The sequence below is a fragment of the Macrobrachium rosenbergii genome, chromosome 20, assembly GCF_040412425.1.
Source record: "Macrobrachium rosenbergii isolate ZJJX-2024 chromosome 20, ASM4041242v1, whole genome shotgun sequence".
Lineage (NCBI taxonomy): Eukaryota > Metazoa > Arthropoda > Malacostraca > Decapoda > Palaemonidae > Macrobrachium > Macrobrachium rosenbergii.
Genome location: NC_089760.1, coordinates 47,510,460 through 47,527,088, shown reverse-complemented (window position 1 = coordinate 47,527,088; position 16,629 = coordinate 47,510,460). Strand labels below are relative to the sequence as shown.

Sequence of the window (16,629 nt, the reverse complement as noted above, 5' to 3'; positions counted from 1 at the left end):
TTTACGTTGGGAGTCCGAGGTCGAACAAATAAAAGTTCGGGTCACAAAGCATAAATATTACCGCATACAAGAACAATTACTTTGTTGTCACCATACCAAAAATTGTACAATTAGAGAACGATATTTGACAATGTAATTATTTCTAATAAGTTAATTGAAGGAGAAAAAGTGCTACGGTTTCATAACCGAAGGATACAAAGTAGCAAAACTCATCTACTAGGTAAAAGGGAAAATATTCCCCAAATGAAGATGGATTAAACACTTGTTGATGAATGCGGTCTTTATTGCCAGGGAAGTGGAAAGGCGAATGTCTCTACCTGTGTCGTGTTCGGTAGTTGTTTCCTGATGTCGATAAGTGGATTTTAAAGAAACTCGGTTAATTGTGTATGACCGCTTCTCGACTGTTAACTTTTGATAAATATCTAAGATCCAAAGAAAAGGGTCAACCCACGGGCAGGTAAACTGGGGGTGAGCCTGGCAGGGGGAAAATTTGTGACGTCAGAACAGACCGTTGGGTCAGCTGGTAGCCTGTCCTGAGACAAACTTTATTTTTCGGACTAAAATGCAAACGCAATTGGGAGGCATATAGATCAAAAGTGCTGCCATAGCTGTTAGTGAGTTTTATCATTGAGGGAATAAAACTTTCTGTGATATTTAACATGGGTTATAGGGAAAATAGCAAAGAAAAGGCTGTTATAATTTATGTAATGTATTGATAAATAAGAAAAAGTCGTACAATATAAAGAAAAGTGTTTATTGTTACATTTATAGGAAATGCTATAGAAATATATTATTTGATATATACAAATACCCAAATGAGGCAGATTAAAATTCCCATCCATATACATGCAAATGAATTACAAACGTAACAAGTATGCATGCCTGTATTAATATATATATATATATATATATATATATATATATATATATATATATATATATATATATATATATATATGTATACGACTATGAAATATTTTCTGTTAAAACAGGATTCCATGTAATAAAAGAAGCCCAGAAAACAGCAAAAGGTAGAAAGTTAATGCTATGTATTTCAGAGAACAACTGTCTCCCCCTGTAAAGTCCCCGCTCAACGGGTTCTCTATGATGAACATCCCATTTTCTGTGGTGCCTTCACAGCCGACCTGAGGTCGCACACACACAATCTTATTATCATTATATTGTGATTTGTATATTTATTACCTGTTCATTTGTCCTACCACGTATATGTGTCAGAGTATTTTTATGTCTAACCAGCTATTGTTAATCATCATGTTTTCTATATGTACCTGTCCTGTTTTGTGTAGAGAAATAGTTTGACCTCAGGTCACTTGTAAATTTTTGTACTCGTGGTCTCTGCGTATACACAGATGTCCACACGCCACTTTATAAGCGGGTCGCTTCATCAGTAAACCGGCAGTACTTGTCTTCCTGCTCATTATTTCGCACCTCTCTCACAGTGGTGACCCCGGGAATGGTTCACAGAAGCCATTAACGGACCCAAAGGCGACTTAGTCTTGGCCCGATGAACCAACCCATGCCCCTAATGGACTAACTACAGTGCTCTAACAAAGTATTCGGGCGTTACCGACCCTCGTTGGCAAATCACTGGCATCATTAGCGGACCCACACGGCACGCTCCCAAGCGTGTATTGACGCGAGTGTTCCCTCACACTCCAAGTGAGAGCCTGGAATGAGCATGGACACAGACATCTTCACCCACATACAAATTACTGCAAACTTCTTAGGGGCATATGTCTCCCTCACACAACCCCTCCCTGCGCTCCTCCATGCCAGTGCCCACTCCCTGCGCGATGCCCCTCCTGACGGACCAACCAAGGGCGGCCCTCAGCATAAAGCTGCTGCCTTTTGCCCATCACAACTCAGCGTCCTGGTTCTACAGGGTCGAGGGGCAATTCAGGGTGGCAGGCCTGACTGACGAGGTGCTGAAGGCAGCCATTACTATCAAAGCCCTACCGGAGGAGATATACAAAAAAGTTAAGTATATCTTAGTTTAACCAGACCACTGAGCTGATTAACAGCTCTCCTAGGGCTGGCCCGAAGGATTAGACTTATTTTTACGTGGCTAAGAACCAATTGGTTACCTAGCAATGGGACCTACAGCTTATTGTGGAATCCGAACCACATTATAGTGAGAAATGAATTTCTATCACCAGAAACAAATTCCTCTTGTTCTTCACTGGCTGGTCAGAGATTCGAACTCGTGACCAATAGAGTGGTAGCTGAGAACAGAACCCGCTCACCCAGTGAGGAACTGAGGAGATATACAAGAAGGTCGCTCAGTGGGTGACAACAATGATGAGCCCTGCCACCTTCCAGGAGTTAAAGGCCACTCTCGTCGAGACCTGCTCCCTGCCGGTCTCCGAGGGAGCCGCCCGCGCCCTTGACCTCGCCATCAACCCCTGGCAGGACACGGACCTCTTGGAGATGTGACATGGCCTCCAGGACCTCCTCCTCCTCCCCAAGACTGACAGCAGTGGCAGGCGCAAAGAGATTAGCCTGTTGAGGGAGATCCTGCTGCAGCAGCTACTACCAGAGGTCCGTGGTCAGATCACAGAGCCATACACCCTGCTGGTCGAGGACCTGATCAAAGTGGCACAGCAGCTGACGGACTCCACGAGGGCAGCGAACCGGGTGTCCATGCCTGCACACCCCATCAACTGCCTCCAGCCAGAGGACCCCTTCACAGAGGGCATCAAAGCCGTTGACAGGAGGAGGCCACCCCACCAGCAGAAGAAGGAAAGGCCGGGGCTTTTTTATCACCACCACAGGTTCGGTAAAGCTGTCCGAAATTGCGAAGCCCCCTGCCTTTTCTCCCCTCCAAAAAACAGGGGAAGCGGCGGCCACCCCCACAGACCGCCATGGCAGCAGCATCCGAGACACCCAGGGGCCCCGCACCAGAAGGCTTCTACGTCTGCATCGCTAACTCCAGTAGGATGATATTGATCGACACTGGGGCCATGCAGTCAGTGTTTCCACCTTCCAGAAAGGACCGCAGACGTCCGCCAGACCCAGCTGCCGCCAACGGGTCCCCCATCCTATCCTATGGCACCAGGCTCCTGTCGTTCTCCATCCTTGGCCGGAGGTATGAGTGGGACTTCATCGTCGCGGACGTTAGGACCCCGCTCCTGGGTGCGGACTTCCTCGCCCACTTCAGACTGGCAGTCGACGTCGGCCGCAAGTGCCTGCTGGACACCGAGTCCTGCCAGTCCCTGCCTTTGTCGCCAGGCCCCAGGAAGCCCACAATCTGTTCTGTTGCTCCCCACCAGTAGGGCTCCCTCCTGAAGGAATTCCTGGAGGTGTTCAAATCTGAGCTTCGTCAGGTGCCCAGGGCCCCTGCCAAACACGGGATATATCATCACATCAAGACAAGAGATCCCCCGACGCACGCAAATTTCCGAAGGCTTTCCCCATAGCACCTTCAGGAGGCCAAGAAGGCCTTTGTTGAGATGGAGCGGATGGGCATATACAAGAAGGCTCCCAGCCCATGGGCCTCCCCCCTTCACATGGTACAGAAAGCAGACAGTTCCTGAAGACCCTGCGGCGACTACAGGAGGCTCAACCTCGCTACAGAACCCGACCATTACCCTCTACCAAACATGCAGGACCTAACGGCCTCCTTCCACGGGGCCAAAATATTCTCAAAGTTAGATCTCTTGAAATCATATTTTCAGGTACCAGTAGCTCCAGAGGACATCCCAAAACCGCCATCGTCATGCCTTTCGGGTCCTACATCTTTGCCTTCTCCATCTTTGGCCTGAGGAATGCAGGGACGACCTTTCAGAGACTGATGGGCAGCATCCTGGGGGACCTGAACTTCTGCATCTGCTATGTCGATGATATCCTAATTTTTTCCAGATCCCACAAGGAACACCTATGGCACCTCCGGAAGGTCCTGCAGCGCCTGCAGGAGAGTGGCCTCGTCATCATGTTCGACGAGTGCACCCCTGATGGAGATCCACGGGCCGTCTGAAGACCTTGGAGTGGGGCCCTGACCAGCAAAGGGCCTTTTCCCTGATGAAGGCTGCCCTCACCAAGGCAACAGCTTTGACCCACCAGGACCCCAGCACTCCCCTCCAGCTGACAACAAACGCCAGCAATGTCGCTTGCTGGGCCGTCCTGGAGCAAGTCATCAACGGAGCCCCTCAGCCCATCGCCTTCTTCAGCAGAAAACTCAGCCCCCCCAAGTCCCTCTACAGCACCTTCGAGAGGGAACTCTTCGCGGTGTACCAGGCGGTACGCCACTTCAAATTCCTCCTGGAGGGTAAGCCCTTCACAGTTTGGATGGACCACCAGCCGCTGGTCCACGCCTTCACAAAACTGGGGGATGCATGGTCCTCCAGGCAGCAGTGGCACCTCGCGGCCATCGCGGAGTTCACCTGCACCATCAAATACCTCCCCTGCAGGAAGAACCTAGTAGCCAATGCCCTCTCGAGGATTGAAATTAACGCAGTGCAGCTCGGGATCGACTACGAGGACCTCGCCCGTGAACAAGCCGCTGACCCAGAGACTCCAGCTTACCCCACCACCATCACATCACTGAAGTGGAAGGACATGCCCCTTGGCCCTGGAGGCCAACACTGCTAAGTGATGTAAGCACTGGCCACCCCCACCCACTGGTGCCCACCTCCCGTCGTTGTCTGGTCTTCGACGTCATCCACAGACTGTTCCACCCCTCCAGCAGAACGACGGCCAGGCTACTGGCAGAGAAGTTCGTCTGGCACGGCATACAGAAAGACGCAACGGCCTGGGCAAGACAGTGCATACAGTGCCAGACCAGCAAAATAAGGCGGCTCACCGAATCGGGGGTGGGCGACTTTCCCTAACCAGGGAGACGTTTCGGGCACATCTGTGTCGACGTAGTGGGTCCTCTTCCCCCATCAGGAGGAGCAAGATACCTTCTAACAGTCGTCGACTGCTCCACCAGGTGGCCTGAAGCTACACCCATGGAAGAAGCCACCTCCAGTGTGTGCGCAGAGGACCTCCTCTCCAGCTGGATCAGCCGGTTCGGTGTCGCAGACCACATAACTATGGATAGGTGCCCCGCCTTCCTGTCCGAGCTGTGGACCACCCTGGCACGCCTGCTGGAGACCACTCACCACAGCACCACCACCTACAACCCCGCAGCCAATGGAATGGTGGAAAGGTTCCACAGGTCCCTGAAGGCACCCCTCATGGCTCGTTGCACCTCCGAGAACTGGAAGTACCAGCTGCCCTGGGTCCTCCTCGGGCTGAGGACTGCCCCCAGAGCCAATGGTGACCCGTCCGCAGCAGAAAAAGTCTACAGGGGAGTCCCTCGTTGTCCCGGGCGAACTCATCACAGGGGACTGGGACGACTTAACAACGCAGAGGCTCTGCGACAGGGTCGGGAAGTTCGCCCCCTGCCGGCGGACATACACCGACAGGACGTCCCCCTTCATGCCTCCTGGTCTGTCCTTCACCACCCACGTCTTCATCAGGAACGACGCCATCCACCCGCCCTTAACCAGGCCCTACAGGGAGGCCTTTCCTCGTACTTGAGAAAAACAAGAATTCATCCCGGGTGGCCATCCACGGGAAGGATGACTGGGTATCGATAGACCCCCTCAAGCCTGCAATCCTGGAGGAGGACGTTGGTGGCACTCCCCAGGGGCCCCCGCAGGAGACATCGCCCCCTCAGCCCACCCCGCCCACAAGAAAGTCACGTGGGCCCTCTCTGCCGCCCCAGCAGATACCTGCCTTGATCAGACATTACCTACATCTTGGGGTGGGGGCGAGTATTGTAAAGTCCCCGATAAACGGGTTTTCTGTGAAGAACCTCCCGTTTTCTATGGTGCCTTTTCGCCTGACCCTAGGTCAGGATAATCAGCCCTATTTTTACTATGTAACTGTACATTCATTACTTATCCATTTTTGTCTTTGTATATTGTGTATGTGACAGAGTATCTTTGTATTTAATCTACTATGTTTATTGTCACGTTATCTGTATGTACCTGTCTTATTTTTGCATAATGAATGATTGACCTCGGGGCACTTGTATGTCTTTGTACTGACGTCCACATGCCGCTTTATAAGCGGGCTGTTTCCTCAATAAACTGTCAAAATCACCCCCTCACTCACACAACTGGAAAACAAGGCTGCAGCACACTGCCAACTGCAGGAGGAAAGCAAGGTCAGAAGAGCTGTTTTCGGTGGCTAAAAAACCGCCAAATGGTACATGGACACCGTAAACCTAAAACCATGCAATATAACCAAAGACATGTCACGGGCCCTAGCAGTCATAATCCATCGGCTAAGGCTAGGATACCTGTGCACATGGCAAAGAATATTAGATAACCCTCAACCATGCAAGTACTGTGAAACAATCCCAGAAGAACCCCTGGAACACTACCTTCTTGACTGTACAGAAACAGAACAGTTAAGAACAAGTTATGAAGGAAATGAAAGAACAGCTACCCAAATAACAAAGCACATACTGACAAACATTCATGAATTTGCAGGCTTCCTATGCTCCTACCCACCACCACGGTAACTCTAAAGAATCCTTACCTTTAACCAGCCACTCTCCTTCCCAATTCTTAAATCAGACACAACAGACCCGACCCAGACAACAAATCAAAAGCCATACCATTCATCTCTAGCTGCTGACTCTTTTAGAAATCACTCCCTTCCCCATCATTCCATCCACCACAATCAACACCCAACAAATACACAAAACACATACAGACACAAGAATTAGGACTGGACAAGGAATATGGCTTTAGATCACCACGAGCTAGCATACTAGCTACCTGTGCCTACTACTCAATTCTTCTTATTTCCATCTGTTAGCCTCTCCCACTAGCCAACACACTGCCATCATACATTTATCCTCATCTGATGGGTACCTTAGGGTTCAAAGAGGTTGCAACCTTGCCTGTTAATTCTTTTCACTTCAAAAATCACCCCCACCAAAATCACTTTCATGTATCATAATAAAGTTTTCATTAACCTACCCATCTCACAGACTCATCATCAACATAGAGTTACGGGCTGCTCTAGGAGCAAGAGCCCGTGCTGGCACAAGGCCAGCTAAATCTAAAACAAAAACAACAATCAATAAACTAGCAGTACTCATCTACCTGCTCTTTCTTTCGCACCCTCTTGCATGGCAACACAGAATACAAATCAACTAAAGAGAGGCCAAGAAAGAGAAATAAGCGATATGATACAAACAACTTCAGCCTCAGAGGAAGTAGATTTTCCCCCCAGAGAAAAATCCAGATGTGAAACTTTCAATGTCATTTTAGATCAATTGTCTGTTGCCTTGCAACAACGGAGGGTAGCATACCAATTGGTGTATGACAGACTCAAAGTAGTAGTCAGTTTATGTACTTTATTGATGTTGATATAAAAACAGAGGTTGAGAAATTTGTCAGTGCTTTTCCTAAAGACTTCAGTAACAGTAGTGTGTTTGCTGAGGAAATGATCCAAATAGCAGCTTTTGCCAAGCTCAGATCATGTGTCACTCCATCCCAACAGGCAATTTTGTTACATGATGAAGGGCTTGCTGATACCTTTCCAAATGTTAATGTAGCCCTTAGAATATATCTTAGCATGATGGTTACCAACTGTTCAGGAGAAAGGTCATTTAGCAAATTGGCACTAATAAAAAATAATCTTAGGACCTCAGTGATTGATGAAAGGTTAAGTGCTTTATGTTTGTTAGATGTAGAAAGCAGTGTTATAAAAAGGAGGCATTTTGATGATTTAGTCAAAGAATTTACTGGGGTAAGATGTAGAAGGTGGGAATTTTTATAGGCACTAAAAAAAATTAACAGTAATTTGAACAGACTGAAGAAATATATGCACCATAATAATCCACACCTTTTCTTGATCACAGATCTCTATAGTAATTTGCCATACAATATAAACTGAATAATGTGGCCAAAGTTATTATTCTATGAAATTGTAAGAATTAAAAAAAAAAATTTATTCAAAACCTTAGATTACCCATTTCCTCGTTTAAGAATTAATTAGACTTTCTTCTTTATAGATGATTCAATTTCTTTATGGGGGAGGGGATTCCCTAAACATAAGTGGCGCTGGCCCCCAAATTTCTGAATCCGACCCTGCCTCTGGATTTAAGGTCCAGAAGGATAGGGTTACCCTCCTAATATGTGGGAATGCTGCTGGCTTCATGTTGAAACTAGCCTTCATTTACAAGGCTGCAAAGCCCAGGGCCCTCAAAAATAAGAACAAGGTGTTGCTACTTGTGTTCTGGATTCATAACCCCAATGCCTGGATCACCGAAGCCTTATGGATTATTGGTTCCATCACAGCTTCATCCCTCAAGTTAGGCAATACCTGAGCAACTTGGGCATGGAGTTGAAGGTGCTGCTGGTGGCGGCCACCCTCTCGATCTTTCTTACCAAGGAATCCAGCTCAAGTTCCTCCCTGCCAACACCACTTCTCCCCTCCAGCCTATGGACCAAGGGGTGATCCAAGCCTTCAAGGCACTCTACATCTGGAACTCCCTCCAGCACCTTGTATGCAGTGGACACTGACAGTGAATTTACGCTGAAAGGTTATTGGCGTAATTTGTCCATCATCAACCGAACGCTGAAGGAAATGAAGAAGGAGACCTTGAACACGTGCTGGATATGTTGTGGCCAGAGTCTGTGCTTAATTATAAGGGCTTCTCTCCTGAAGAAATTCAACGTTCGGCCATTGGTCCAGTTGGCGACGATTCTAGGTGGAGAAGATTTCGAGTACATCACCGAGGATGAAGTCAGCACCCTCACTGATGCCCAGTCTGAACTCATGACAGACCAGGATTTGGACGAGCAGACGAAGTCTGCCAGCGAGGAAGAAGACACACCAGGTTCAGGTGAGGAGGAGGAGGGCCTGACTTTGGAACATCTGTCCCAAATTAAGAGTATGATTAAGAAGGTGCAGGAGGTGGTTTCAACGTGGGATTCTTATATGGAACGCTTCTTAAAGTTTTCAAATATCCTTGATTCGGCACTGGAGCCCTATAATCAAGCTCTCATCAGCACGAAGAAGCAGCAACAGCAGGTGCCTATCACTATGTTTATTAAATGTACTAAGGACCGTCCAAAGCCTCATTTAGCAAATTGGCACTGATAAAAAATCATCTTAGGACCTCAGTGACTGATGAATGGTTAAGTGCCTTATGTTTGTTAGATGTAGAAAGTAGTGTTATAAAAAAAGATACATGTTGATTTGGTCAAAGAATTTACTGAAATAATGCGTAGAAGGAGGAAATTTCTGTAAGCACTGTAAAAAAATTCACAGTAATTTGAACAAATTGAAGAAATATATATACCAAGATAATCCATACCTTTTCCTGATCACAAATCCTTATAGTAATTTGCCATACAATATCCTTAGTCTGTGAAATTGTTAGAATTAAAAAAAAAAACTTTATTCAAAACCTTAGATTACCCATTTCCTCGTTTAAAGAATTAATTCAACTTTCTTCTTTATAAGTAATTCAATTTCTTTATGGGGGCATCCCTAAACATATCTGGCCCGGGCCCCCAATTTTTAAAAAAGACCCTGTCTGTCTAGGAAATTCCCGACACAAAGCCTGCAATAGTTGACGGGATTCTGTTAATATGTAACGTTAACCCCGTGTCCTCCAAATGAAAAGATCAAATTACCCCACTTATGGTGTTGAGAATCCCACATCAATCCACGCCACCGAATCTTCTTTTGCTTTTAACAGAGTAACTCGCAAATAATCTTCAAGTACCCTAATGCACGACTGCTTGTGATATTTTTCGAGGTAAATCCAATGAAACATGTTGACAATACTTGTTGTAGAAAAAAAATGGCTTACATATTGGTAACCTTTGAATTAAAATTATCACACCCCAGCTCATTAATTAACACATAGCTTACGGATCGTTAACTTGTGAATGAAACTTTTCCGCCATCTATCTATTGGTTCAATTTTTTTCTTTCTTAGGATCACCCCGTTCTTCGAAGGCTTGGCCACATTGAACACGAAGTATATGATTTTATATATATATATATATATATATATATATATATATATATATATATATATATATATATATATATATATATATATATATATATATATATATATATATATATATATATATATATATATTAGAATGCACAAAACTTATCAGAAAATTGTTTTGGCCTGCCTGCAAATTTAGTGTAAAAATTATGGTACCAAAATTATGTTTACTTTCACTTACTGTCAATAGCCAAATGCCAGAACTTGTTTACCTTTTCGATTGTTTCAACAACTGTAGTTTGTACTGTAGTGTAGTGGCAACTAACAGCAACCGAGTCACAAGGTCGTGACGACGAGCCGCCTAAACCTCTGCTTGAATTACGTACAGTTACGACTGTCAGGTTTGTGTAATGTGTGGCCCTTTGTGCTCATTATTAATATACACACCCATAAATATGTTACTGTAATGTAATTTCACGCTGCCGTATTTAACATGAATCATATCATTGCCTGAGTGGGGCAGGCCCACTGGGAAACCGAAGAAGTTTTCGGTTACAGGAACCACAAACCAGCGCAGTGTATCAGAGAGGTAGAGTGTGCATTAGTCATAACATATTTCAAAGAAGTACATAGTTATTGATCACCAAATGATCCTGGGTGATTTGTAGGGGTAGGGGTCACATCTTGCTCCCCCTCCTGGCCAAGTTTGGGCACAGTGTCTTGGGTAAGGTTAGGTAAAGTTAGGCTAGGCCTTATTCTCTCATTCTCTCCGAAATTCTTGACATAGTTGAGCGGTATCATTGACCAGACCACATGTCCCCTCTGTCTATATTGGCTGCACCAAAAATGTCAAAAGCATGAGCAGCCTAGATCTTGCAGTGGCAGGTCGTACGGCTGGTGCTTTGTCATCTTTGGTTCTGGTCTTGGCTGCCGCTTTGGTGTGGAAGACCACCGAGACCCGCAAGTGGGAGGGGAAGAAATGATCTCCTCCTTCTCCATCCTCCTCCTCCTCCTCATCATCTGCATAGGAGGAAGAAGAAGGGGAAGTCTAAGGCCTCATGTAAGAAGTCCAGACAGACAGAGCCTGTGAATGACCGCGGGACCCCATCTTTGGGGGCAAAAATTCCCTGTAGAAAACGCGCCGAAAAAAATGGCATTAAATGAAGCGATGTGGAGGAAGAGCAGTGGTTTTGTCAGCTATGTAGGGGAGTAAATCAAACGATTTGTACTCAACATAAAGTTGTTCCAACACAAATACAAACCTTTGGTCTTTACATAGAATTTAGCTTGTGAATGTGAGCTGGAACTGACGTTCGGCTTTCAAACAAGGTCTTTAGTTACGGTGGTAGGGAGAAACGCTGCCCATTCGCCGATCTGCACTCCACTTTGCCGTCGCATTCAGACATCTTTGTGCGCTGTCTGCCTGACTGCTGTTTGCTTTCTTTTTTTTTTCTGTTTATGAAAGATATGACTGGTTGTTGTTGTTTGCTGATTATTTAATTATGCAAACCCCTAATTGTTCTTACACAAATACAAACCTTCGGTCTTTACATAGGAACTGGAATGGCCGTTAACTTTCAAACAAGGTTGGTGGTTAACAATGGTAGGGGAAAGGCCTGCCCGCTCGTCAGTCTGCACTCCACTTTGCTGTCGGCCGCTGTCGTGTGAAGACGTCTCTGCGCTTCTCTGCTAGACTGCCGTTTGCTTTCTTGAGTTTGATTTTTTGTTGATGTATTTTTTGAGTGATTTCAGTATGTAATATAATTATGCACAAACCCCTCAATCATTTTATCCTTTTGAAGAGGAACTGTTGGGTTAGGCACTGTCCATGAAAGGACAGACTGTGTACAGTATTCAGTTTCTCTCCTTTTTGGGGTTGATCCTCTTTTATTATCATTTATTATCTTATGTCACACTGTGACATGAGTGTAATAAACTATCTAACCTGACTTCTTTTTTCAGGTGTTGTGGAGGCCGAGAGCCTTAGAGAGTTCTGTGCCTCTCTAGGCCTCTTGTGAGAGCCAAGTGTCTGTTATTACAGAAGATGAATAATAATCATGAACTTGATAATCCCTTAGGCTGGAGGGGCTTACCAGTATCTGCCCTGACTGTGCCCAGGACTATTTACCAGCCACGGTGTCTGCTAGCTGTAGGACTGCTCCTACACCCTTGGAAACCCCTCATGCAGTATCGGATTGAGCTCCCAGGTACTGCCTTATACATCGTCTGCGAGTGATGTTCTCCTCTACATGCTGTTGCCGAAGACATACTCGGCGAATTCAAGGAGAGAAGGAAGTCCCCATTGTTGTCTTTAGTTTTTTTGTCTTCATCAGCGACTGCTGTCACCACCTTCTTCTTCCAAGCTGGCTAGCAGAAGAGGAGGAAGGTTGCCTTGTGTTCCCATTGCTTTTTGCATGGGTGCAACTGCTACTAGGGTTCTCCGGGACCCTGGTACAGTCGACCCCCCGTATTTCCAAAGGTTATGTACCACAATCCCCCACGAATACCAAAAATCCTCGGTACAGTAAACCCTCTGGATTCGCGGGGGATGTGCCCTGCGAATAGCTAAAATCCGCAAATGCTTAAAACTCCACCAAAAACACTTATAACTGCCCATTTTGAGAGTTTAAACACAAGAAAAACCCTCAAAAAATGCTTATACCTGAGTATTTTAATTGTTTTATCACAAGAAGTGCATTTAGTCATGAAAATACAGTAATTAGTGAGTATTTCTCAGTGAAAAATACTGCGAATGGGTGAATTTTCCACGAATAATGGGTAGATGTGTTCCACAGAGAAATCCGCGAATTGTGAGAACACGAATATGGGTGGTTTACTGTATACTGGAACTCCGCTCTAAAAATGCTTATAAAGTAACTGACTATGTGTTCCTACACAATATATAAACCATCGGTTCTTTACAATAGGAATTACGTACGGTGAAGCTGGAAACGGCTGTTAAACTCTTGAACAAGGTGACTAGGCAGTAACTACCGTCCGGCAGGTGGGAATACCCACCTGACTGGATGGGAACATTACAGTTTGCATTCAGCCAACATGCGTTGCAGATATGTTTTCAGAGCTCTTTGCCTGGCTGTCATTCAGCTCTCTTTTTTCTGGTGGGATCTTTTTTATCTTTTTCTGTATGTTGTGTATGTTTGATGTTTGTTAATATACAAACCCATGATTTATGATATCCTTGCGTAGGCCGTCATCCCCCAGCATGTGTCTTGGGGTCGGCGGCCAGAGCCATAAGTTCACTCCCCTTTTATTGGACCTCACACCTTCTGCTTATATGAAGGGGAGACTGCATCCCTATTCTGACTTGTGCTTAGTGTTGCTCTTTATTGCCTTGCTGTGATCAGCTCAGTTCGGCAAACCGAATACTGTTGAGGCTTTCCTTCCTTCAGGAGACTCAGCCCAAGTGAACTTTCGCTCTCTTCAGGTTAGCGCTTCGCTGTGGCGTTAGCACTCTCCTTCCTCCGTGTTGCCGTCATCACCAACAGTCGGCCTCTCCTGCCGGTTCTTCTTGCAGGACAGGCAAAGAGTACTTTTTCTCCTTCCCTCAGACCCTTTCAGTTGCTTCCAGGGGATGCAAGTCAGATAGAGAGGACTCCAACAAGTTTTGTTTCTTTTTGGAGTTCCACTACAAGGATTTACATCTCGGGCTCGGTTCTCTTATTGGCTCGCCACACATCTGAGTAGTCGAGGATGGTTTTCTGGGTTCTGGTGAGGTTATCCCTCCATGAAAGAAGAGATCGGGAGTGTTGCACCCCAGGAGGACTCGAGGTCCTCTTCGGGATGTTGACACCCTCAAATTTCTTTTCGTAGAGAACGTCACGCCAGGTGGTCAGCACAATGATCTCAGGGAGAAGACTACAACCATCCCTTGTGAATACTCTTCACTGCTCCTTGTAGAGGTTTTGTTGGGGCTGCCATGGTCCTTGCATGCTATAAGGGCTTTCTGGACCAGATGAGTGGCTTTTCCCTGGACAAGGGGTTCATTTTGGTTGAGCCACCCAGTCAAGCTCCTTCCCCTTCCTCTTCCTCGACAGAAGCGATTCTTCTTGTCTCGGAGGGGTTTTATGCCGACTAGCAGTTTGTCCTATCCCTGGCTCGTCCGGACTTGGATCTCTTGCTGTTTCTCTTTGCAGCGAAGGGTGTTCCCTCTCGCAAGAAGAGGTGGTAAACCTGGAGAACACTGCTATGGTGTCCCTTGAGGTAGTCTCCTGATGAATCTGCGATCCTTCACTTTTTCAAGGCTTTGCCTCCCCGGATGCGATCATTCCTGAAAAGGTCCCCGGTGGGCAGTTCTGGTGCTAAGAAGAGGGACACTGTCCTGATTTCGATCTCAGTCTAGTAAGTCCCAAGTCGTCACATTCCCTCAGGAATGGATGTTTACTCGGTTCTGTCTCCCTCTTTCGCAGAGAGTAGGCAGATACCACAGTAGTCAAGGAATGTGCCAGGGCAACTGCCTTGTCCTCCGGACAATGGCAGCCTAGCCCTTCCTCAACCTCTGAGAAGTCTCAGGTTCCAAGGGCAGTCGCAGAACACCCAGCCTTCCTAATTCTCTTCTTAGAAAGTGCGCATACATGTGTCTCTTTCAACCCTCATTCCATCGGGAAGAGGGCAGGGGGAGGAGAAGGGAGAGCACTTGGAATGGCGTTTCCTACTGGTGCCTTGATGAAGGAAGAACTGGTAAGTCATTGGACTATATGGCAGCAATGTAGCCGTGACCTGGCAGTGGATACCCTTCAGGAGAAGTATCTATTTCCTCCGGGTCTCAGTCACCTTTCATCAAACTTCCGTTTGTCTCCTCTCCCGTGTTCCCAGCTTCAGGAACAGCCAGCCCGCTTAGAGTTAGTTGTCTTTGGTGTCCTGTCGTCTCTTCAGAAGCTGTCCCCTCAGGGGCAGCTTCGCCTTCGATTCTCATCATAGAGAATGAAGGAGATCTGCTTCCAGTTCATAATCCTTTCCTCTCTCGAAAGATGAAGTAGGATTTAGGCTGGTGCTTGATTGACAGGAACCTCTGAATATGTCTGCATATTCTCCATGAGACATGTTCTGAGATCTCAGATGCATTAACCGGGGAATAGGTGCACACCTGTATGACCGTTGTCTTTGAGGTGTTTGACCGAGACGATAAGTACCTTCTCATCAACATCCTGGAACTCAGGCCGTTTCCTGGCCCTCTGAGAGTTTTAGGATTGGTTTTTTGAGATACTCTTGGCAACAACACCACAGTAGTGGTATATGTCAACAAACAAGATGGTCTTGTTTCCCTCCTGTTGCTTTAGTTGACTTTGCAGGTGCTTGAGTGAACTGTGGTGCACTGTAGAGCCGTCAGCCAGATACATTCCAGCCTCAGGCATTGAGTGATGGGGACAGAGAGTTCCCTTCACTCAATTCTTCAGAGAGAGGTTGCTTGACCTGAGTGCTCCCTATCACCCTTCTGTTCGCCTCCTGGCTCGACAGAAGTCTGCAAGTCTTCTGCTTAATTGTATTGGACCCACGAACTGCTACGGTGATGCATGCTGAGACGGTGGGACAACTTCGACGTTTTAACCTTCCCTTCATATTTGTCTAATTCGCAAGTTGCTCAGCAAGTGTCATTCACCCCGAATTTAGATGAATCCTGAAAGATTTCGCCTTTTGCCTGATCTGCTATCTCTGGCTTCACAGGCACTGAGAAGAGTTCCTCCCTTACATGACCTTCTGTGTCCGTGACACATGAAACGGTTCCTAAGGCAATACAATCCGTGTTCCTTCACAGCTAGAGACTATCCGGCTTCCCTTGCAAGCATAGGCTTCTTGCCGAGTGGCAATGGAGATAGCTAGATATCTCTTATCATCCTCTGCAGCAGTACCCAGGGATTGGAGCCGTCTTCACTGGTTGGTGTTGTTGATGGGACTATTTCTCTTGGTCAGAGGCACTCTTTAGCAGGTCGCAGACTTCCTCATCTCCTCTGCTGAGGTTTGCTTCTCTCCGATTCATTTGTGAAAGACGTTGGCCTTATCCAGCTTAGCCTTCCGTTTGAAAATAGCCTTTTTCTTCTTAGTTGAGATTTAGCCCCTGACGAGAAGTTTCTTTCGGTCTTGCCATCCCAGGGGCCTTAGGTCCCTGGGTGGCATGTGATCCTTGTTTAGGGTTCCTGTCTCGTGCTTCACACGCGCTCTTGCGAGAGTCATCAGACAGATATCTGCCTCAAGACCGTCTTTCATCTCATTCCTGCCGTGGCGTAGAGGCTGGATGATCTTCATGGACCTACAGGGGATGGAGATCAATGCCTCGGCTCCGTCGCGGATATTGTAGTGGACTCCAAATCCTTCGGCATCTGTTGCCAGGTTCAAGCCCTCTTTGATCTCCTCCTCCTTGGACTTTGTAATCGATGACCCAGATCAATTGCTACTTTGTCCTGTTTGGGTGATGCGGTACTTTCCGAAGAAGTCTTGACATTTCTGGTGGATGTCAATGACTTTGCGCTAGTACTAACTCGCCTAAGAAAGAAGTATCCAAGGAAACGTATTTCTCTCTGGCTTCGTGAGTTGATCGGAAGGATGTACTCTACAGCTGGCGACGACGACACCTGTACACTCCTCCCGAGAGCTCACAAAGTAAATGGCCTGATCCATCC

General features: G+C 46.5%; 1 protein-coding gene across 3 annotated transcripts in view; it reads left to right on the top strand.

The window, feature by feature from the left end:
- The first annotated feature begins 10,232 nt into the window (after nucleotides 1–10,232).
- The window catches only part of Lamtor4 (Late endosomal/lysosomal adaptor, MAPK and MTOR activator 4), a 172,179-nt gene continuing 165,782 nt past the window's right edge, over nucleotides 10,233–16,629 (top strand). The window contains exon 1 of one of the 3 annotated variants that reach the window (XM_067122702.1): nucleotides 10,233–10,395. The gene's annotated coding sequence lies outside the window, so the exon portion shown is untranslated. Of the gene's footprint in view, nucleotides 10,584–16,629 lie in introns of all 3 variants that reach the window. The other 2 variants (XM_067122703.1, XM_067122704.1) reach the window with 2 other exon arrangements.